This window comes from Tachyglossus aculeatus, unplaced genomic scaffold (genome assembly GCF_015852505.1).
Source record: "Tachyglossus aculeatus isolate mTacAcu1 unplaced genomic scaffold, mTacAcu1.pri scaffold_169_arrow_ctg1, whole genome shotgun sequence".
Lineage (NCBI taxonomy): Eukaryota > Metazoa > Chordata > Mammalia > Monotremata > Tachyglossidae > Tachyglossus > Tachyglossus aculeatus.
The window spans coordinates 174,409-197,313 of NW_024044891.1; the positions used below are offsets into that span (position 1 = coordinate 174,409).

The window sequence follows — 22,905 nt, forward strand, 5'->3', positions numbered from 1 at the left end:
GAGCTCCTTCTGACTTCCCAGCCTTGAGGTCTACCAGCTAGGCCTTGCTGCTTCTCCTGGTAGAGTATTCCCTTTCTTCCATCCTGCTCCAGATTTGTTGGCCAGACTGGGAATGGAGCTCAGTTCCTCTTCAGCCTGTCTTCTTCTCTATTTTTTTTCCTGTTTCTTTGAAATGGCGTTTCTTCAGCGCTTACTCTTTGTCAAGCATTGTTCTAAGCACTGGAGTAGGTACAAGTTAATCAGTAGGACAGTTAGTCAGTTGTATTTATTGAGCGTTTACTGCGTGTAGAGCCCTGTACTAAGCCCTTGGGCGGCCTCCCCAGACTAAGTCCTCATTTCCTCTTTTCCCACTCTCTTCTGTGTCACCCTGACTCACTCCCTTTATTCATCCCCTCCTCCCTGCCTCCCTCCTATTTAGGCTTAGCTCCATGTGGGACCCAGACTTCGATTAACTGTCATCATCATCATCATCATCATCATTATTATGCTTATGAGCCCCACATGAGACAGGGATTGTGTCCGACCCGATCATCGGACAGATACAGTGCTTCATTCATTGTCGTATTTATTGAGCGCTTAGTATGCGCAGAGCACTGTACTAAGCGCTTGGGAAGTACAAGTTGGCAACATATAGAGATGGTACCTACCCAACAGCGGGCTCACGGTCTAGAAAGGGGAGACAGACAACAAAACAAAACATATTAACAAAATAAAATAAATAGAATAAATATGTACAAGTAAAATAGAGTAATAGATGCATACAAACGTATATACAGGTGCTGTGGGGAGGGGAAGGAGGTAAGGCGGGAGGGATGAGGAGGGGGAGAGGAAGGAGGGGGTTCCGTCTGGGGAGACCTCCTGGAGGAGGTGAGCTCTCAGTAGGGCTCTGAAGGGAGGAAGAGAGCTAGTCCCCCAGACTGCTTGTCCCACAGCCCAAGTAGGAGAGAAAGCAGGGATCGAATATCCGTTTTACAGATGAGGGAACTAAGGCTTGGCTCAGTGAGGTGATGATGATGATGGTATTTGTTAAGCACTTACTATGCGTTCAGCACTGTTCTAAGGGCCGTGGTAGATAAAAGCTCATCGAGTTGGGCACTTCTCTGTCCCACAGATATTTCACAGTCTTAATCCCCATTTTACAGATGAGGATACCGAGTCCCAGAGATGTGACATGACTTTCCCGAGGTCACCCAGGAGACGAGGGGAGCCGGGATTAAAAGCCAGGACATCTGGTTCCCAACCCTGCCTTCCTTCCACGAGGCCAACTGTCGGCTCTGTTGCTGGTGATTCTATGGGCAGACTTGTCAGTGTTTACTTATCATTCAGAGGTTTTGTCAAACCCCTAGATCACCCCAATCAAAATCAACCAAGAACTACCCCAATGAAATCACCCTGGAAGCTCAATTATAAATAGGCAATAATTTAGAATTGATGCCCATTTTACAGATGAGGTGATTGAAGAGAAGTGAAAAGGCTTATCCAAGGTCACCCAGCAGGCCAGGGACAAAGCTGGAATTAGAACTCAGATCCTTCTGACTTCCAGGCCTTGGGCTGTAGCCCCTAGGCCTCACCACTTCTGCTGGTATAGTATTCCCCTTCCTCCCTCTAGGCCCAGGGTTGTTGGCCAGACTGGGAATGGAGCTCAGTTCCTCTTGAGCCTGGCTTCCTCTCTCTTTTTTTCTGTTTCTTTGAAATAAGAATAATAACAATAATAATGATAATGATGGCATTTATTAATCGCTTCCTATGTGCAAAGCACTGTTCTAAGTGCTGGGGAGGTTACAAGGTGATGAGGTTGTCCCACGGGGGGCTCACGGCCTTAATCCCCATTTTACAGATGAGGTAAATGAGGCACAGAGGAGTTAAGTGACTTGCCCAAAGTCAGACAGCTGACAATTGGCGGAGCCGGGATTTGTACCCATGAACTCTGACTCCAAAGCCCGTGCTCTTTTCCACTGAGCCACGCTGCTTCTCTGGCATTTCTACAGCGCTTACTCTTTGTCAAGCACTGTTCTAAGTCCTGGAGTAGGTACAAGTTAATCCGTTAGGACAGTTAGTCAATTGTATTTATTGAGCGCTTACTGTGTGCAGAGCACTGTACCAAGCCCTTGGGAGGCCTTCCCTGATTAAGCCCTCCCTTCCTCTTCTCCCACTCCCTTCTGTGTCACCCTGACTGGCTCCCTTTTATTCATCCCCTCCTCCCAGTCCCACAGCACTTATGTCCATATCTGTCATTTATTTATTTTGATTATTGTCTGACTCCCCCTCTAGATTGTAAGCTCACTGTGGGCAGGGAATGTATCCATTTATTGTTCTATTGTACTCTCCCAAGCGCTTGGCCCAGTGCTCTGCAAAAAGTGACTACTCCATAAATACGACTGACTGATTGACTTTTAATCCTGGGCCCCTCCCTCTCTTTTAAATGACGTTCCTTAGGTTCTTATTCTGTTTCGATCACTGCTGTAAGCACTGGAGTAGGTACAAGCTAATGAGCTTGGGCACAGTCCCTGCCCTACATGGGGCTTACAGTCTTCATCCCCATTTTCCAGAAGAGGTAACTGAGGCCCAGAAAGGTGAAGTGACTTTCCCAAAGTCACACAGCAGACAAGTGCCGGAGCCGAGCTTATGACCCACGTTCTTTGACTCCCTGGCTGGTGCTCTGCATACAGTAAGCCCTCAGTAAATATGACTGATTGATCGGTTTGCTCTTTCCACTAGGACACACCCACATACTGGTTAAACATCCATCAAAGGTATTTATTGAACAGTTACTATGTGCAGAGTGCACAATATACTAATCACTTGGAGGAGTGCAATACAATAGAATTATCAAACACATTCCCTGCCCATAAGGCGCTTACAGTCTGGAGTCTAAACAAACCAGTTTTTGATTTTCCTATTTCCGCTTAGTAGAACTTCAATATTTTTGGCCTCATCAACGTGACAAATGTGAGGCAAGGAAGAGAAATGAGAAGGTTTGCCAGTAGGAAATGGAATTTTGAGGCTCTTTTTGAGGCTTGGTTTGTTCCCTAGAGGCTAGGGCACGGGCCTGGGAATCAGGAGGACCCGGGTTGTACTCTCGGCTCTGCTGCTCATCTGTAATGTATTCATTTATATTAATGTCTGTCTCCCCCTCTAGACTGTAAGTTTATTGTGGGCAGAGATTGTGTCTATTATATTGTTCTATTGTAGTCTCCCAAGTGCTTAGTGCAGTGTTCTGCACGTAGTAAGCACACAGGAAATGTGATTGACTGACTGGGACATTAGGCAAGTCACTTCACTTCTCTGGGCCTCAGTGACCTCATCTGAAAAATGGGAATTAAGATTGTGAGCCCCATGGCGGACATTGTGTCAAACCACGATTGCTTTGCTTATCGCCTAGTGCTTAGAATAGTGCCTGGGACGGAGTAAGTGATTAACAAATACCAGTCATTCCTTCATTCAGTCAGTCGCATTTATGAAGTTCTTCCAGTGTGCAGAGCACTGTTCTGAGCACTTGGGAGAGTACAATACAACGGGGGGCGGACACGTTCCCTGCCTACCTCCAACTTTGTCTACTCCCCATGTGGGACCCAGACTTGGCTTAACTATCATCACCATCATCATTATGATTCTGAGCCTCAGCCGCGACAGGGACTGTGTCCGTCCCAATTATCAGATGGCGACAGTGCTTGTCCCACTGCCCGAGTAGGAAAGAAAACAGGGTTCGAATCCCCTTTTACGGATAAGGGAACTAAGGCTCTGCTAAGTGAGGTGGTGGTGATGGTATTTGTTATGCACTTACTATGTGTCCAGTACTATTCTAAGGGCTGGGGTAGATAAAACCTCATCGAGTTGGACACTTCCCTGTCCCACAGAGGTCTCACGGTCTTAATCCCCCTTGTACAGATGAGGGTACTGAGGCCCAGATAAATGAAGTGACTTGCCCGAGGTCACCCAGCAGACAAGTGGAGCCAGAATTAAAAGCCAGGACCTCCGACTCCTAGCCCGTTCCTTCCACGAGGCCAGCTGTCGGCGCTGTTGCAGGTGCTTCTGTGGGCAGACTTGTCAGTCTTTACTTATCATTCAGAGGTGGTATCATACCCCTAGATCACCCCAATCGAAATCAACCAAGAATTACCACAATAAAATCTTCCTGGAGGTTCAATTATAAATAGGCGTTTATTTGTTTTTGATCTAGAGTTTACTGATGAGGTGATTGAGGCCCAGAGAAGTGAGGTCACCCAGCAGACCAGGGACAAAGCTGGAATTAGAACTCAGGTCCTTCTGGCTTCCAGGCCTTGGGCTGTAGGCCCTAGCCTTTGCCGCTTCTCCTGGTAGAGTAGTCCCCTTTCTCCTTCTATCCCCAGGGCTGTTGGCCAGACTGGGAATGGAGCTCAGTTCCTCTTCAGCCTGGCTTCCTCTCTCTTTTCTATTTATTTTTAAATGGCGTTTCTTCAGCGCTTACTCTTTGTCCAGCACTGTTTTAAGCACTGGAGTAGATACAAACTAATCATGTAGGAGAGTCAGGCAGTCACTTGTATTTATTGAGCATTTACTGTGTGCAGAGCACTGTACTAAGCGCTTGGAAAGTACACAGTGAGAGACAGTCCCTGCCCACAGTGGGCTCACAGTCTAAAAGCGGGGAGACAGACATCAAAACAAGCAAACAGGCATCAGTAGCATCAATATAAATAAATAGAATCAGTGATGTGTATAAACAACAGAACACATAAAACAAGTAAGGGTAGATCATTCAGTCATATTTATTAAGTTTTTCCAGTGTGCAGAGCACTGTACCGAGCACTTGGGAGAGTTCAGTAAAGCGCTGGGCAGACATTCATTCATTCGTTCATTCAATCGTATTTATTGAGCGCTTACTGTGTGCAGAGCACTGTACTAAGCGCTTGAGAAGTACAAGTTGGTAACATATGTGTTCAACACCATTCTAAGCACTGGGGTAGATACAAGTGAATTAGTTCAGACACAGTCCCTGTCCCTGGTGGGCGTCACAGTTTAAGTAGGAGAACCGAGGCCCAGGGAAGTGGAGCCACTTGCCCAAGGTCACACAGCGGGCATTTGGTGGAGCCAGGACTGGAACTCAGGTCCTTTGACTCCCAGGCCCGGGCTCTTTCCACAAGACCACGCCGCTTCTCGGAAGTCCGCCTTTATCTTGGGGCATTTCTCCAGTGGCATTCCCCTCTCTGGTCCCTGGGAGCATGGGCACTGCTTCCGCTCCGTGGAACTCTGCAGTCAGAGTAAAGGAGCGGAGGGAGGCGGGGCACGGAAAATAAAAATGGTGGACGGGAAGGCGTTCGGTCCTGACCCATACCACATTGGCCGGGTCAACTGAGAATTGGATCAGGTGAGGAGTCAGTTCGGACAAATGGCCGTTCTACTTGCCACCTTGTCTGTGGTCCTGTGATTCGCCCGAGGCCACGGAGCAGGTCTGCCGTGGGGTTCTCCAGCCTCCCCTCCCAGAATGCCTTGGAGTTGGGACGTGCCACACAAGGCCCCTCAGAACTTACTATAGGACAGGTTTCCAGTTTTAGGGTGCAGAGGAAGGACTGAGGTGCCACATGTCTGCTGTGTGACCTTGGGTAAGTCGCTTCATTTCTCTGGGCCTCAGTTACCTCATCTGCAAAATGGGGATTAAGACTGAGCTCCATGTGGGACAGCCTCTGGGTCCAGCCTCATTACTTTATATCTACCCTGGAGCTTAGAACAGTGCTTGGCACATGGTAAGCGTTTAACAAGTACCACAATTATTATTATTATTATTAGCAGTCTAATCAGTCATGTTCAGCCTTTATTCAGTCACCCATTCACTCAATCATATTTACTGAGCACTTAGTGTGTGCAGAGCACTGTACTAAGTGCTTGGGAAGTACGTGCCCAAACCCATCTCAGGCTCATCACATCATCTTCCACGTTCCTTCAAATGAAAAGCACCCAGGAGGCACCTAAGATCTGAGCTGTGACAGCTCACTGGTTATGGTCAAAGTGGTTAGAGATTTAACTCTGAATAAACGAGGCCAATTTTGGATGAAAGTGTCTTCTAGCAGGGTAAAGGGACCCTGGAAATGCAAAGAAAGCAAAGCCGTAAACAGAATATTATAACCTGCCTACCTCCTACTTAGACTGCATCCCACGTGGGACACAGACTTTGCTTAATTATCATCATTAGTATGGTTGTGAATCCCACACGGGACAGGGACTGTGTCCAAACTGATCATCAGATGGATAAAAGTGCTTGTCCCACAGCCCGAGTAGGAGAGAAAACAGGGTTCGAATCCCTGTTTTCCAGATCAGAGAACCAAGGCTCTGCTAAGTGAGGTGATGATGATGGTATTTGTTAAGCACTTATTATGTGTCAGGTGCTGTTCCATAAATGTAAATAAATAGAATTATAGATATGTACATATATACACAAGTGCTGTGGGGCAGGGCAGGGTAGAGTGAAGGGAGTGAGTCGGGGCAATGTGGGGTAGTGGCGGGGGCTGATGAAAAAGGGGGCTCAGTCTGGGAAGGCCTCCTGGAGGAGGTGAGCCTTCGGTAGGGCCTGAGGGAGGAAGGGTGATTTGTTTGCACATTGGAAGCTTCCCTGTCTCGCATGGGTCTCACAGTCTTCATCTCCATTTTACAGAGGAGGGTACTGAGGCCCAGAGAAGTGAAGTGACTTGCCCAAGGTCACACAGCGGACAGTTGGCAGAGCTGAGGTTAGAACCCAAGTCCTCTGACTCCCCGGCTGGTGACCTGCACACAGTAATCCCTCGATAAATTTTACTGATTGACCAGCTGCTTTTTCCAATCGCCCCTTCCCCCACATACCAATTAAACATCAATCAAAGCTGTTTATTGAATGCTTAATATGTGCAGCATGCTCAGTACTAAGCAACTGGGGGAGTAGGATGCAATAGAATTAGCCAATACGTTCCTTGTTTATAAGGAGCTTACAATGTGGTGTCTAAAAACCCAGCTTTTTGATTTTTCGCTTATTAGAACTTCAATATTTTTGGCCTCATAAATGTAACGATTGTGAGGCAGGGAAGAGACATGAGAAGGTCTAATGGTAGGAACTGGGATTTTGAGGCTCTTCTGCCGCTCGGTTTGTTCCTTAGCAGATAGGGCACGGGCCTGGTTGTCGGGAGGACCTGGGTTCTATTCCCAGGTCTGCCGCTCATCTGTCATGTATTGATTTCTATTAATTACCATCTCCCCCTCTAGACTGTAAGTTCGTTGTGGGCAGAGAATGTGTCTATTGCTCTGTTGTACTCTCCTAAGTGCTTAGTACAGTGCTTTGCACGTCATAAGCGCTCAGTAAATGTGATTGACTGAGGGAGACAAAGGGCAAATCACTTTATTTCTCTGGGCCTCAGTGACCTTATCTGTAAAATGGGGATTAAGATTGGTAGCCCTCTGGGGAACTTGGACTGTGTCAAACCATGATTATCTCGGTGTGTAACCAGTTTTCAGAACAGTGCCTGGCCCATAGTAACCAATACCATTCATTCAATCGTATTTATTTATTCATTCAATCATATTTATTAAGTTCTTCCTCTGTGCAGAACACTGTACCGAGCACTTAGGAGAGTTCAGTACAATGGTGGGCAGACACACTCCATGCCTACCTCCAACTCTGACTGCACCCCATGTGGGACCCAGACTTGGCTTAACCATTATCATCATCATCATCATCACCATCATCATTATGATTCTGAACCTCACATGAGAGAGGGACAGTTTCCAGTCAGATCTTCAGATGGTTACTGTGCTTATCCCACAGCCAGAGTAGGAGAGAAAGCAGGGATCGAATCCCTGTGATCGCTGGTGATCCTGTGGGCAGGCTTTTCAGTTTTTACTTATCTTTGAGAGGTTTTATCATACCCCTTGATCACACAAACCCAAATCAACCAAGAATTTCCCCAGTAAAATCACCCTGGAGGTTCAGTTATAAATAGGCATTAATTTAGGATTGATCTCCATTTTACAGATGAAGTGACTGAGGCCCAGGGAAGTGAAGAGACTTATCCAAGGTCACCCAGCAGACCGGGGACAAAACTGGAATTTGAATTTACATTCTTCTGACTTCCAGGCCTTGGGGTCTACCAGCTAGGCCTTGCTGCTTCTCCTAGTAGAGTATTCCCCTTCTTCGTTCTAGCTCCAGATTTGTTGGCCAGACTGGGAGTGGAGCTCAGTTCCTCGTCAGTCTGGCTTCCTCTTTCTTTTTTTGTGTTTCTTTGAAATGGCATTTCTTTAGCGCTTACTCTTTGTCAAGCACTTCTCTAAGCACTGAAGGAGGTACAAGTTAATCAGCTCGGATAGTCAGTCAGTATTTATTGAGCACTGAATGTGTGCAGAACACTGTACTAAGCCCTTGGGAGGCCTTCCCCGACCTAAGCCCTCATTTCCTCTTCTCCCACTCCCTTCTGTGTCACCCTGACTCGCTCCCTTTATTCATCCCCCTCCTCCCGGCCCCACGGCACTTATGTCCGTATCTGTTATTTCTTTATTTCTGTTATAGTCTGTCTCCCACTCTAGACCCTAAGCTCTCTGTGGGCAGGGAATGTGGCCTTTTATTGTTCTAGTGTACTCACCCAAGCGCTTGGACCAGTGCTCTGCACACAGTAAGCGCTCCATTAATACGACTGATTGGATTTTCATCCTGGTTCCCTCCCTCTCTTTCTTTTAAATGTTGTTCGTTAGGTGCTTACTCTGTTTCGAGCACTGTTCTAAGCACCGGAGTAGGTACAAGCTAATGAGGTTGGGCATGGTTCCTGTCCTACATGGAGCTTACAGTCTTCATCCCCATTTGCCAGAAGAGGCTCAGAGAGGTGAAGTGACTTACCCAAACAAGTCACAGCAGACAAGTGGCGGAGCAGAGCTTAGACCCCAAGTCCTCTGACTCCTCAGATGATGATCTGCACAGAGTAAGCCCTCAGGAAACATGACTGATTGATCGGCTGCTCTTTCCACTGGGGCACACCCCTTTCCCCACATACTGGTTAAACATCCATCAAAGGTATTTATTGAATGGTTACTGCGTGCAGAGTGCACTGTACTAAGCCCCTGGTGGAGTACAATACAATAGAATTAGCAAACACGTTCCCTGCCCATAAGGAGCTTACAGTCTGGAGTCTAAACAAACCAGCTTTTTTGATTTTCCTATTTCCGCTTCTTAGAACTTCAATATTTTTGGCCTCATAAATGTGACAAATATGAGGCAGGGAAGAGAAATGAGAAGGTTTGCCCGTAAGAAATGGAATTTTGAGGGTTTTTAGCTGCTCGGTTTGTTCCCTAGAGGATAGGGCATGGGCCTGGGATTCAGGAGGACACAGGTTGAACTCCCGGCTCTGCCGCTCATCTGTAATGTATTCGTTTATATTAATGTCCATCTCCCCCTCTAGACTGTAAGTTCATTGTGGGCAGAGATTATGTCTCTTATATTGTTCTATTGTTCTCTCTCAAGTGCTTAGTACAGTGTTCCGCACGTAGTAAGTGCTCAAGAAATGTGATTGACTGAGGGGGACATTAGGCAAGTCACTTCACTTCTCTGGGTCCCAGGGACCTCATCTGTAAAATGGGAATTAAGATTGTGAGCCCCATGGCGGACACCGACTGTATCAAACCATAATTGCTTTGCTTGTCGCCCAGTGCCTGTGACGGAGTAAGTGATTAACAAATATCATTCATTCAGTCAGTCAGTTGTATTTAAGTTCTTCTGTGTGCAGAGCACTGTGCCGAGCACTTGGGAAGAGTCCAGTACAATGGTGGGCGGACAGGTTCCCTGCCAACTCCAGCTTTGACTTTGCCCCATGTGGGACCCAGACTTGGCTTAACTATCATCATCATCATTATGATTATGAGCTCCACATGGGACAGGGACTGTGTCTGACCCGATCATCAGATGGGTTCAGTTCGTGTCCCACTGCTTAGGTAGGAGTCAAAACAGGTATCGAATCCCCTTTTACAGATGAGGGAACTGTGGCTCTGATGAGTGAGGTGATTATGATGGTATTTGTTAAGCACTTAAAATATGTCCAGCATCAGGGTAGATAAAAGCTCATCGCGTTGAATACCTCCCTGTCCCACAGAGGCCTCACAGTCTTTATCCCCATTGTACAGACGAGGGTACTGAGGACCAGAAAAGTTTAGTGACTTGCCCGAGGTCACCCAGCAGACGAGTGGAGATGGAATGAAAAGCCAGGACCCCTGACTCCCAGCCCTACGTTTGTTTTATGAGGCCAACTGTTGAGTATATAATAATAAAAATAATGGCATTTCTTAAGCGCTTACTATGTGCGAAGCACTGTTGTAAGCTCAGGGGTAGATACAAGGTAATCAGGTTGTCCCTCATGGGGTGCTCACTTTTTTTTTATCCCCTTTTTACAAATGAGGTAACTGAGGCTCAGAGAAGTTAAGTGACTTGCCCAAAGTCACATAGCTGACAAGTGGCGGAGCAGGAATTAGAAACCATAACCTCTGACTCCCAAGCCCGTGCTGGTGCTTCTTTGGGCAGACTTTTTGGTCTTTACTTATCATTCAGATGTTTTGTCAAACCCCTAGATCACCCCCATTGAAATCAAACAAGAATTACCCCAGTAAAATCATCCTGAAAGTTAAATTATAAATAGGCATCAATTTAGGATTAATCTGCGTTTTCTAGATGAGGTGATTGAGGCCCAGAGAAGCGAAGAGACTTCTCTAAGGTCACCCAGCAGACCAGGGACAAAGCTGGATTTAGAACCCAGGTCCTTCTGACTTCCAGATCTGAGCTGTAGTCCCTAGGCCCCTAGGTCACTCAACAAGCAAGAGGCAGAGCCCAGGTTAGAACCATGACTCCCAGGCCTGTGCTCTTTCCACTAGGCCACACCGCTTCCCGTATTATCATCATCATCATCAACGATGGTTGAGGGCTTAGTTTGTGCAGAGAGTGCAATGCAAGAGTGGACAGACACGTCATCATTATTACTGTATCATTATAATATCCCTCCTGTTTCCCCTTCAAAGGCTAGCAAAAGTGCCTAGGAGAGATCCAGGCTAGAGAAGCTCCAGGGAAGCATTGGAGGGGTTTAGGGAGAAATTCACCTCAGGGGAACTGAGGAAAACCAGGCCTCCCCCAGCCAGTTCTCTCCTATCCCTCCTGCCTCTCTTCTCTCAGGTTTCCCTGGACTGTTTCTTTCCCTGTACCTTTCCCACTACCCCTGCTCTAGCTGCTCTCACCACAACTCCCAGCATAACCACTACTGTACTCCTCTATCCCCTTTGTCTGATTGGGCATTTAGACTAGTATGCAAAGACTATACGAGTTGTCTGCATTGTTACTTTGGCAAGCATGATCTGAAGTCTTTAATGAACTGCAAGACCTAGTGCCTCTTCTTTGGCAGCTAGAGGTTCCTGGCATTTGTAGCTGAAGAATGTTTTTTCGTCTTACCATTCTGGAAGATAATTTCTGGAGTTGTGCCTTGCAGAGAGCTTGATGATTTGGAAGCAGAGCTGCTGGTCACAGTAGATTTCAGTGACTTGGTTGACTTTTAAAGGATCGTAGTGATAACTGGGGTTTAAGAGTCCTATTTGGTTTTTCTTGTTTATAACCCATAGGCAATCCAGATTTACCACTCCAGTCGGAAAGCAGAGAGAATACAGACTGGGAATAAAATATTGGGCTAAATGTAGGCCAGAACACTTTCAGTTGATTGGCTCCAGAAGCTCCCTTTTCTACATTACTGCTAGAAGTACTCTATTCTGCGACACAGTATTGAAGTATTCAGCAGAGGGCACTAGATAGCTATAGATATCGGGGATCATCTTAATACAAGGCAACAACGTTCAGCTAGACTGTGAGCCCGTTGTTGGGTAGGGACTGTCTCTATATGTTGCCTATTTGTGCTTCCCAAGTGCTTAGTACAGTGTTCTGCACACAGTAAGCGCTCAATACATACGATTGAATGAATGAATGAATTTTGTACTCTAGAGATTAATTCACTGCTCTGCCTACCCTGGGGGCTCAGGAAACACTACAGATGGATGGGTATACTTCCGTCTCTGCCAGAAGGTGTATTTTCACCCTACATTCTGGCTAGAGGGTGTTTAGGAAATTAACAGAGGTCCAACTGACAGCAAGAGCGTTTTAAGTGGCAGCAACCTACCCGATCAGAAGAGACAGATATTGTTGAGCTACGTGCGGTGTTTTCCCTTATCAGTGATTCACTTGTATTTATAGAACACCTACTCTGTGCAGAGCACTGCACTAAGACCTTGGGACAGTACAGTAGACTAGGTGGACCTGATATTTGCCCTAACGGAGTTTACAGTCTACTGTGGGAAGAAGACCTAGGAGAGTATAATAGAGTTAGTAGATATGATCCCTTCCCTTATCGTCTTGTGCTTACAGTCTTCAGTGCAATCAGATCAGACACTGTCCATTTCCCAGATCGGGCTCACAGTCCAAGGGGAAGAGAAAACAGGAATTTAGCCCCCATTTTACAGGTGAGGAAACTGAGGCAAAGGGTAGTGAAGTGAGTTTCAGAAAGTTACTCAGTAGGGAAGTGGCAAAGCTGGGACTAAAACCCAGTTCTCCTGACTCCCAGCCCCATGCTGTTTCCACTCGACCACACTGTTTCTCTACTTGATTAATCTTAATGTATAAATGGGACCTCACCCTCTCTAGGCTGTTCGCTCATTGTGGGCAGGGAACATGTCTCCTAACTGTTATATTGTACTCTCCCAACCTCTCAGTGCAGGGCTCTACATCCAGTGAGCTCTCCGTAACTACGATGGATTGATTGGAAGCAACCTTATTGGAGGACTCAGAGCTCTGAAGGATCATGTCCTGTAACTCTCTCGTAACTCTGTTCTGCCCCATCCAGCACTCTGCACTCAGACACTTAGTAAGCCGCACCGGTGAGTGACGACGGAATATCTGGGAGAACCATATTGGCCCTCTACATCGTCACACACACTGTCCCGACGTCCCAACCTCGGAAAGTTGTCTTCGGAAAGGTGTCGTCTCGTGTGAGGGCATGGTGTTTTATTTTTTTGTTGTTTTTGTTTTTTTAGCTGGTATTTGTTGGGCACCAACTCTGTGACAGGCACTCTAAGCACTGGGGAAGATACGAGCTAAACAGGTTGGACACAGTCCATGTCCAGCATGGGACTCACAAGTCTTAATCCCCCATTTTACAGACGAGGTAATGAACAGAGAGAAGTTTTTTTGTTGTTTTTTTTCCAAGAAGCGGCGTGGTCTTGTGGAGAGAGCCCGGGCCTGGGATTCAAAGGACCTGATTTCCAATCCCGGCTCTGCCAAATGCCCTCTGTGTGACCTTGGGCAAGTGGCTCCACTTCTCTGGACCTCGGTTCTCCTACTTAGACTGTCAGCCCCACACGGAGCAGGGACTGTGTCTGACCTAATTCACTTGTCGACCCCAGCACTTAAAACGGTGTTGAACACATAGTGAGCGCTGAACAAGTAGCATAAAAAAGTGTTCTGTGAGACATGTGACACCCTGGGCACCAGCACTTAATGCAGTGCTTGGCATATAGTAAGCGCTTCAAAATACCATTATAATTATTGGTTGGTACAAGATCTGCAAGGGACATGAGTGGTCACCCCGGTGTCCAGCCTTAAAGCTGACTCGCCGTTCTTTCCCTTCTTCTCCACCCCTTCCCTGCCTTTTCCTTCCACTCTCCCCAGGCTCCTGGGCTAAGAGCCCCCCCCCCCCCCCCCCCCCCCCCCAACCTTGGCCTCCTCTACCTACTTCTTACACCAACAGTCCTTCCCTGGAAGCCAAATGGGCCAGCAGCAGGGAGGAGAGAAGCAGTGCGGCCTAGTGGAAAGGGCCCGGGCCTGGGAGGCCGAAGACCTGGGCTCCAAGCCCGACTCTGCCACCAATCTGCTGTGCGACCCTGGGCAAGTAACTTCACTTCCCTGGGCCTCAGTAACTTCATCTGTAAAATGGAAGATCGAGGGTGCCAGCCCTACATGGAACAGAGGCTTGTGTCCAACCCGATTATCTTGTATCCACCGTGGGGCCCAGCACAGTGACTGGCACACAGAAAGTGCTTACCAAATAGCATTAAAAAGGAAACAAAAAGGGAAAAAGAGATACAGAGCAGAGGGGACAGTGGGGCCTGGGAACTGGGGAGGCCTCAGTGCAGTGCTTGAGATCATTCATTGTTTCAATGATTGGTTCATTTGTTGTTCTTTATTCAATACCCTCCTGGATGCTAAGCACCGTACTAAGCCCTGGGAAAGTACCCATTAGACCCGATCCTCAAGGAGAATGTGAATGGGTTGCAGGTGTCTATAATGGCATCTGCTTTTCCAAATCCTTTTGATGATGGGCAGCTGCAAATCCCCTTCTCCTTAATAGCCTTCTGCCTCTTCCTTCCTAGATTCAACACCCGCCCCCCAACCCAGAAACATAGTCTATCCATTAGGTGCCCTTCAATGGGGCAAGTGGCACTGTGCCTTTAAAGTCCCAGAGGCTTCTGGGTGTTTTTGTGCACCATTTTGTGCCCCATGGATTTTGTTTCCTGTAGGCGGTTTGGTGAGCTGGGCCTGTGATTTTCTCTTGGTTATCTTATCTTTTGTTTATTCATTCAGTTGTATTTTGTGTGTGTTTGCGGTGGGATTGGGTGATAGTGCTTATTGAATTGGTGGTGCTAATAGGTTGATTTTGATGGCTGAAACATCCCTTGGGTTGATGTTTTGAGGCAATTTAAGGCCGGGCTAATTGATGAGTGAGGGGGTGGTTTACTGGGGGCTTTGGTTTTTTATGGAAGATTCAGAAGTGATTTGGGTGTTTACGCTTGCCATACCTGGTGACTTGGGGACAACAAAATACCTCTGGAATAGAGGAAGTTGAGGGGTTGTGATGCTATGAAGTCTTTATGCTCTGTGTCTAGAGATGTTTGTGTGGGGGGGACAAAGGGATGGGGCAGAAACCCTGGGGTGAATATTTACTGTGTGTGTGTGTGTGTGTGTGTGTGTGTGTGTGTGTCATTGTATCCTCTTCCGTGTGCTCATGCCAGCCCCTAGTTAGCTAGGATTTTCCACTAAACAATAAGGTCACCAAGGCCACTGTCCTTCCCCGCATGGGACCCTGGGCCTGGAATGAGGTGGAAGGTGCTGAGCTTCCTGCAAGACTCGTGAGCCCCCTTATCATTCCAAGGAGGTGCACTTCCAGCCCCAATCCACTGGTAACCTTCCCCCTGCCCTCCACCATCCTCCCTTGATTCAGAGCCGTGGGTCTGTCCCGGAAGCATCCGTATCGTAGCATCAGATTGTGAGCCCCTCCGGGGTAGGAACTGAGACCCGCCGACCGGACAGGGGTGGGGTGGCGGTACCATCGTGTGCCCCTCGAGGGCTCTTAAACAGGAAGCCCCTCTGAGGGCAGGATTGCGCCGACCCCATCTGGCTGGTTGAGGACTCTTTTGGGCTTTCCCAATTTCTCCACCCCAGGATACAGCTTGCCCCTTCACCCCTGTGGGACTCCATTACGACGCCTCAAAAGCCCAGCACTGAGTCGGGGTTCACTTGCCTCACACGTGTGGAGGAGACTGGAAGCTCGATTTGGGCAGGAGGATGTGTCTGTTGTTAAATTGTACTCTCCTATGTACTTTAGACAGTGCGGTGTGCTCAAACAGGACAGACTGACCCGTAGCATCACAGACACGTGCCGTTGTAGCAGAAGAAGCTGAGTCATCCACAGCATTCATTGAGTACTTGGTAGATGCAGAGCACTGTACTGAGCGCCTGGGAAACTGAGTTACAGAGCGTAAATCTCGTCTTGAGTTGGAACCTAGTCTGCTGAACGTTTCCAGATGACTCCTCCCCCAATGTGTCATGGTTCCTTCTTAAATGGGTGTAATGTATATCTGTTATCTGCCTTGTGATACTGTGCTTGGCCCATGGAAAGTGCTGGATAAATCCAAGTGACTGAAATGGTTGTCCTTAGCAATCGAGGTCTCTCCCCCCATCCTCCTCATCGTACTGTGCTCCGTCAAATAGCGTTCAGTAAACACTATTGATGTCTTATGCAATACTGCCATCCTTCACTTTACGTACTCCTTTACTCTGTTCTTAATCTCGAACTGCCAATTCGAGCTTACGTTAGGTTCAGCGAGCATCACTTCATGGACCAACCTCATATATGCCATTCCGTCTGTGTACCTCAGCTTTAATGTCCATCACAGACTGGATGCTTCTTAAGAGCAGGGGCCATGTAGTGTTGAACTCTTGGAAAAAAAAAACAACTGTGTTTTTCCAAAGTCAAAGCTTCCCCTTCTAGGCTTGTTTTGGGTAGGGTGGATGTCTGTTAAATTTTTCTAATGTATCCTCCCAAGGGCTTAGTACAGTGCTCTGCACACAGTAGGAGCTCAAATCCTATCAACTGATGGACTGAGTGACTTAGATTGTGAGCTCCCAGTGGGCAGGGACTGTGTCTCTTATAGCCAGTTGGCCAAAAGAGGGGGCTTAATGGGGTGTGGTCTCACCCAAGTCCAGCCAAACTTGAAGCGGGGAAGAGGGACAAGCATGAAGGATCAGATGGTGCTGGATAAGGCTCATCTCCTCCATGATGCCTTCCCTGACTACGCCCTCCTTTCCTTTTCTTCTACTCTCTTCTGCATTGCCCTGACTTACTCCCTTTATTTGATCCCTCTTCCCAGCCCCACAGCACTTCTGTACATATCCGTGGTTTTATTTCTTTCTATTAATTCCCATTTCCCCTCTAGTCAGTAATTTCAGGGCCTTGGCTGCATGAGGAGAAAAGGCAGAAGTCCAGCTTCTTTCTGCCTCCCTGGAGAAGCTTTCCAGACCAGCCCGCTCAGAGGTGAGACCCTGGGGAAGTGGGTATGGGTGGGTATATCGGGGAGGAGTTTTGCAGGGGTAAGACTCTGTCCAGGGAAACCCAGATGGTTCACCCCAAGGCCGGACCCCCCAGGCTAAACTAGCCAGGGTATCCCCTGCAGGGAGTGTGAGTGGCGGCCACGGTGTCTCTGTCTCAAAGGGGGTCTCCTCCGTGTCTCCCTCTCTTTTTTTTCTCTCTCTGCCTTCTCTCTTGGTCTCCCTCTCCTCTCTGCTCTCTCCAGTGAGCGTTCAGGGATCAGTCCAGCTGAGGGGTGAGGGCACAGATGGAGCTGGACACAGGAGGCAGTACCCCCTCACATGAGCAAGGGGGCAGAGGGAGATTGCCCTGAGGCCTGACTAGGTGATGATAACGATAATGCTCGTTTTTAAGCGCTTCCTATGTGCCAAGCACTGTTCTAAGCACTGGGGTAGATACAAAGTAATTAGGTTGTCCCACAAGGGGCTGTCACTCTTGATCCCCATTTTACAGATGAGGTAACTGAGGCACAGAGAAGTTAAGTGACTTTCCCAAAGTCACACAGCTGACAAGTGATGTATCCTTAGGACCAAGGAAGGCACCTGAGCCCCCAATGTGTCATGGGAGACCTGGCTCCCACATCCTTCCCTGCTTCCCCAAGGACATCGGGGTATGGACAGGACGGTGAGTATCAGGTTGTAGGCCTGGGGCTGTTGGGACCCTGTTTCGGGCAAGTGGGAGGAATCGATGGTGTTTATTGAGCACTTAGGTCTGGAGCGCTGTACTGAGTGCTTGAGAGTGTATAGTGAAGGGATCCTTATCCCCTGCTACAATCCACTGCATCTTTATCATCAACAACTCAGCGCAGTGACCGAGTCCCACCTGGCCCCTGAGTGACCCCTGGCCAGGCTCCTATCCAATGTACAACTTCTCGCTCCCCTGCTGGAGGCCTGGGCTCCTGGTTGGAGACCCATCCACGCTTTCTCCCCTTCAACCACCTAAACTGTGATGGGCCAGCACTCTCCCCGGGGGCGAGGAGATCCATCAACATCATCATCTCATCATCCAATCAACGGTCACATCTGTCCCCAGGAGGCCGTGGCGCTGATCCAAACCTGTCTGTCGGCCCCCCTGGATGGCGGACGACTAACCGGCCCCTCTTGGGATACCATGAGAACCGCACCGGCCCCCCCCAGGAGGGCATCGGTTGGCACCAGGCTGTTGCCCCCTGCACGCTCCTTCCCGCCCCCATCCCACGATTGTATCCCCTTCCTTCAGACAATGTCATTTCTTTCGGGTAGGGGTTAAGGGTCAAACACTGCATCATGGGTGCCACACAAATCTCTGGCAATTCCTGGAGGTGATGGATGTGTGTGCGTCTCTGGTGTGAGAATGGGTGTCAGGACCAGATCAGGAGGAGGGGGCTGCCCCTTTTCGGACGGGGAGACGGGTTCTGGAAACAGGGGTCTAGGGTTCGGACAGGTGCTCTGAGGATGGACCCCAAGACCGGGTGTGAAGTCGCCTGGGGCCCTTAATTCTTTAGATAGAGCAGCTTTCTCCGGGTCCAGTCCATCTGGAGTCATCTGCCCCGTCTCTGGCTTCAAGAGTACAGACTCACCTGCCCGCCCGAGGGGGGTGACCCTGGGGGAGCAGGGTACAGGGACAGGAGTAGTGTGTGTGTGTGTGTGTGTGTGTGTGTGTGTGTGTGTGTGTGTGTGTGCGCGCGCGCGACTGCCCTGTGTCATCCATTTCTCCACAAGGAGCCGAATGAGGGGTGGGGAGAATCAGTAGCAAATCCTAGAGTGGGAAGGTGCCAAGTGGTTTCCCCTGTCACACTACCCACATAAATGGCACAGTCTGGCCCCCTCCTTCTCTCCTCCTGTCTCTGTCCCCTTGGCAGCTTGGCCTCTGTAAGGCCACATGCATCTGTATGGAATAAAATGTCTGTGTTGTGCATCCCACCTGAGTCTCCTTGAGCCAGTGGTAGCTGACCTGCTCCACAGAAGGGTTCTCATTTGAGGGGAGCAACTCTGTGCTCCAAGCAGAGGCAGCCCACCAGCTTCTAACTTGGAATTTGGCAGGCTAGAACTCCCACTCCTCCCTCCCTCCCCCCAGATCTCATTCCTTCGGTCTCACCCGGGACGGCTAAGGGTGCAGGAGTCTTAAGAGGTCAAACGGAGGGAGTGATGATACCTCTTGTTCTCCTGCCCACTCTGCCTCTCCAGTCTGAGGGTCTCTAGAGGAAGGGACTGGAGTAGTGTGGCTCCCATTGGCTGGAGAGCCTCTGATATCTCCCTGACCCTATCGGCTGGGCTGGGCAAGCCTGGGAGGCAGGACCCTCTAAGCCCAAGAGCCAGGGAGGGGGCAGCACAGGGTGAGGGTGGGCAGTGGCTCAGACTGGAGGTTGTCCCAGTTTCCACTACCCAGTCTGTGAGTCAATCAGTCATGTTTAAGCAACTAAAGTTCATTCACTCAGTTGTATTTATTGAGCACTTACGGTGCATAGACCACTGTACTAAATGCTTGGGAGAATATACTACAACAATAAACAGTCACGATCCCCACCCACAATGAGCTTATAGTTTAGAGGAGGGGAGACAGATATCCGTAAAAATAAATAAAATGATAGGGATGTACACAGGTGCTGTAGGGCCGGATGGAGGGGGGGGGACGAGCAAGAGGAGCAGGTTGGAGCCATGTGGAAGGGAGTGGGAGATGAGGAAAAGTGGGGCTTAGTCTGGGAAGGCCTCTTGGAGGAGATGTGCCTTCAGATAGGCTTTGAAGAAGGGAGAGAAGACTCTTCTGTTGGATTTGAGGAGGGAGGACGGGCCGGGCCAGAGGCGGGACGTGAGCTAGGGGATGGATGGCAGCCAGATGGATGAAATGGAGGAACAGTGAGAAGGTTAGCATCGGAGGAGCGAAGTGTAGGGGCTGGGTTGTAGAAGGGGAGAAGCGAGGTGAGATGAGGTAGGGTCGGACAAGGTGGTGGAGCGCATTAAAGCCGACGGAGAGGAATTTTAGTTTCTGGCAGAGGTGGATGGGCAACCCCTGGAGTTTTCTGAAGAGCTGGGTGACGCGTTCTGAATGTTTCTGTAGAGAAATGGTCCATGCCGCAGAAAGAAATGTGGACTGGAGGTGGGGGGAGAGCAGAGGCTGGGAGGTCAGCAAGGAGGCTGATGCAGCAATCCAGGTAGGATCCGATGAGCGAAGGAATTAACTTGAACGGAGAGGGGAAAGGGTGGATTTTAGCGATGTTGCGAAGGAGAGACCGACAGGATTTAGCGAGGGATTGAATATCCGGGTCGGACAACAGAGAGGAGTCAAGGATGAGGTGAAGGTGCCGGGCTTGCGAGTCAGGAAGGATGGTAGTGCCGTCTCCGGTGATAGGAAGGCCAGGGTTTGGGTGGGAAGATAGGGAGCTCCGTTTTGGACATGCCAGGTTTGAAGTGACAGGAGGACATCCAAGTGGAGATGTCTCGAAAGGCGGGAGGAGATGCGAGATTGGAGAGAGGGGGAGAGATTAGGGCCGGAGATAGAGATTTGGGTATTGTCGGCATAGAGGTGCTAGTTGAAGTCATGGGAGTGAATGAGTTCTCCAGGGGAGCGTGTGTAGATGGGGACTAGAAGGGGACCCAGAACTGAATCTTGTGGGACCCCCACAGTGAGGGGGTGGGAGATGGAGGAAGAGCCCACAGAGGAGCCTGAGAATGAACATGTGACTGTCTGAGTGACTTTAAGGGTGTCCCTCAAGCTCTCTGGGTTTCTGCTTTTCTTTCTAATAATAATCACAATAGTTGTGATATTGTGCACTTGCTAAGTGCCAGGATCCCTTTTCAGGTTCACACCTGGAGGGTTTCCATACTCTACCAGTCTCGACCACTGGAGGGAGAGTAAAGCAGAGGCCTGTCCATTCCATTCCTAGCTTGGGCAGTGGCTAGTGAGTGGCGGGCAATCTGCTACAAGTCAAAACTCACCTGCGTTTGGCAGCGGCATCACGGGAAAGATTCGAGGGCGGAGACTCACGTCTATCACACAGAAGGAGGCGAAGGTAAACAGCTTCTGTATTTTTTTTACCAAGAAACCTCTACAGAAATGCTACCTGAAGGACTGCTGATGGAGGTGGGTCGTTCTCGGAGAGATGTGTCCGTGGCGTCGCTATGGGTCGGAGAAGACTGGACGGCATAAGGCAAGATGAGTGTCAGGGTAGCTGCTGTTTATATTTATGTCTGTGTCTCCCTCTAGTCTGAAAACTCTTTGTGGGCAAGAAATGTCTACTAAATAATAATATTAATAATAATAATAATGTTGGCATTTGTTAAGCGCTTACTATGTGCAAAGCACTGTTCTAAGCGCTGAGGGGGATACAAAGTGATCAGGTTGTCCCGTGTGGGGTTCACAGTCTTAATCCCCATTTTACAGATGAGGTAACTGAGGCTCAGAGAAGTTAAGTGACTTGCCCAAGGTCACACAGCAGACATGTGGCGGCGCCAGGATTCGAACCCATGACCTCTGACTCCAAAGCCGGTGCTCTTTCCACTGAGCCTGTTGTAATAGTAGTAATAAGAATAATTGTGGAATCTGTAAATAACTTATCATGGGCCAAGCACCACACCAAGTTCTGGGATAGATACGAGGCAATTGGATTGGACGTAGTCTCTGTCCAGGGCCCACATTCTCCATCCCCACTTGACAAGTGAGGTAACTGAAGGGTGGGATAGCACTAAGAAGAGCAGGGGGGATAGCACTAGGCGGGGCGGGGGGAGGGGGCAACAGCCCTAGGCAGGGCGGGGGGGCGACAGCCCTAGGGGGGGTCAGGGGGATAGCACTAGACAGAGCGGGGAGGTAGCACTAAGCGGGGTGGGGGGGGGGGGCGACAGCCCTAGGGGTATCAGGGGGATAGCACTAGGTGGAGCGGGGGGATAGCACTAAGCGGGGCGGGGGTGACACCCCTAGGCGGGACAGGGGGCGACAGCCCCATGCGGGGTGGGGGTGGGGGTTGACAGCCCTAGTTGGAGCGAGGGAATAGCACTAGATGGAGCGGGCGGATAGCAGTTGACAAGGGTGGGGGGGGGGGGTGACAGCCCTAGGCGGGGAGGGGGGCATCAGTCCAAGGCGGGGCGGGGTGATAGCAGTAGACGGAGCAGTGGGAAAGCACTAGGCGGAGCGGGGGGATAGCAGTAGACGAAGCGGGTGGGATAGCACTAGGCGGTGGTGTGGGGGGGGGGGGCCGCGACAGCCCTAGGCGGGGCGGGTGGCCAGCAGCACAAGGCGAGGCCGGGGGCGACAGCCCCATTCGGGGTCAGGGGGTGACAGCACTAGGCGGAGTGGAAGGAAGACACTAGATGGAGCAGGGGGCAACAGCCCTAAGCGGGGTGGTGGGGCAACAGCCCTAAGTGGAGCAAGGGAATAGCACTAGACGGAGCGGGGGGGGATAGCAGTAGACTGGGGTGGGGGCGGTGACAGCCCAAGGTGGGGCGGGGGGATAGCAGTAGACAGAGCGGTGGGAAAGCACTCGGTGGAGTCGGGGGATAGCACTAGATGGAGCGGGGTGGGGGGGGCAGCACTAGGCTGGGGGGATAGCACTAGATGGAGTTGGGGGGCAACAACCCTAGTCGGGCAGGGGGCGACAGCCCTAGGCGGAGCAGGAGGATAGCACTAGTCGGAGCTGAGGGACAGCACTAAGAGGAGTGGGGGGACAGCACTAGTCGGAGCGGGGGGATAGCACTAGGAGGAGTGGGGGGGACAGCACTAGGCGGAGCAGGGGGCATAGCACTAGGCGGAGCGGGGGGGACAGCACTATGCGAGGCAGGGTGTGGGGGCTACAGCCCTAGGCGGAGCAGGGAGATAACACTAGGTGGAGAGGAGGACAGCACTAGGTGGAGCAGGGGGGCAACAGCCCTAGGCGGGGAGGGGGGCGACAGCCCAAGGCAGGGCGGGGGGATAGCAGTAGATGGAGCGGTGGGAAAGCAATAGGCGGAGTGGGGGGATAGCACTAGGCGAAGTATGTGGGATAGCACTAGGCAGGGCCAGGGCGGGTGGCCTACAGCCCAAGGCGGGGTGGGAGGTCAACAGCCCTATGTGTGGCGGGGGGTGACAG

The 22,905-nt window shown here is 49.9% G+C and overlaps 1 long non-coding RNA gene across 2 annotated transcripts; it reads left to right on the forward strand.

The window, feature by feature from the left end:
* Positions 1–18: 18 nt before the first annotated feature.
* LOC119923292 lies at positions 19–21,063 on the forward strand. Of its 2 annotated transcripts, none has more exons than XR_005448812.1 (4): positions 19–59; positions 16,717–16,814; positions 17,396–17,492; positions 20,887–21,063. It is a non-coding gene; the product is annotated as an uncharacterized LOC119923292 (long non-coding RNA). The 2 variants fall into 2 exon arrangements; XR_005448811.1 differs by lacking the exon at positions 20,887–21,063 and adding an exon at positions 17,901–18,264.
* The last annotated feature ends 1,842 nt before the right edge of the window (positions 21,064–22,905 follow it).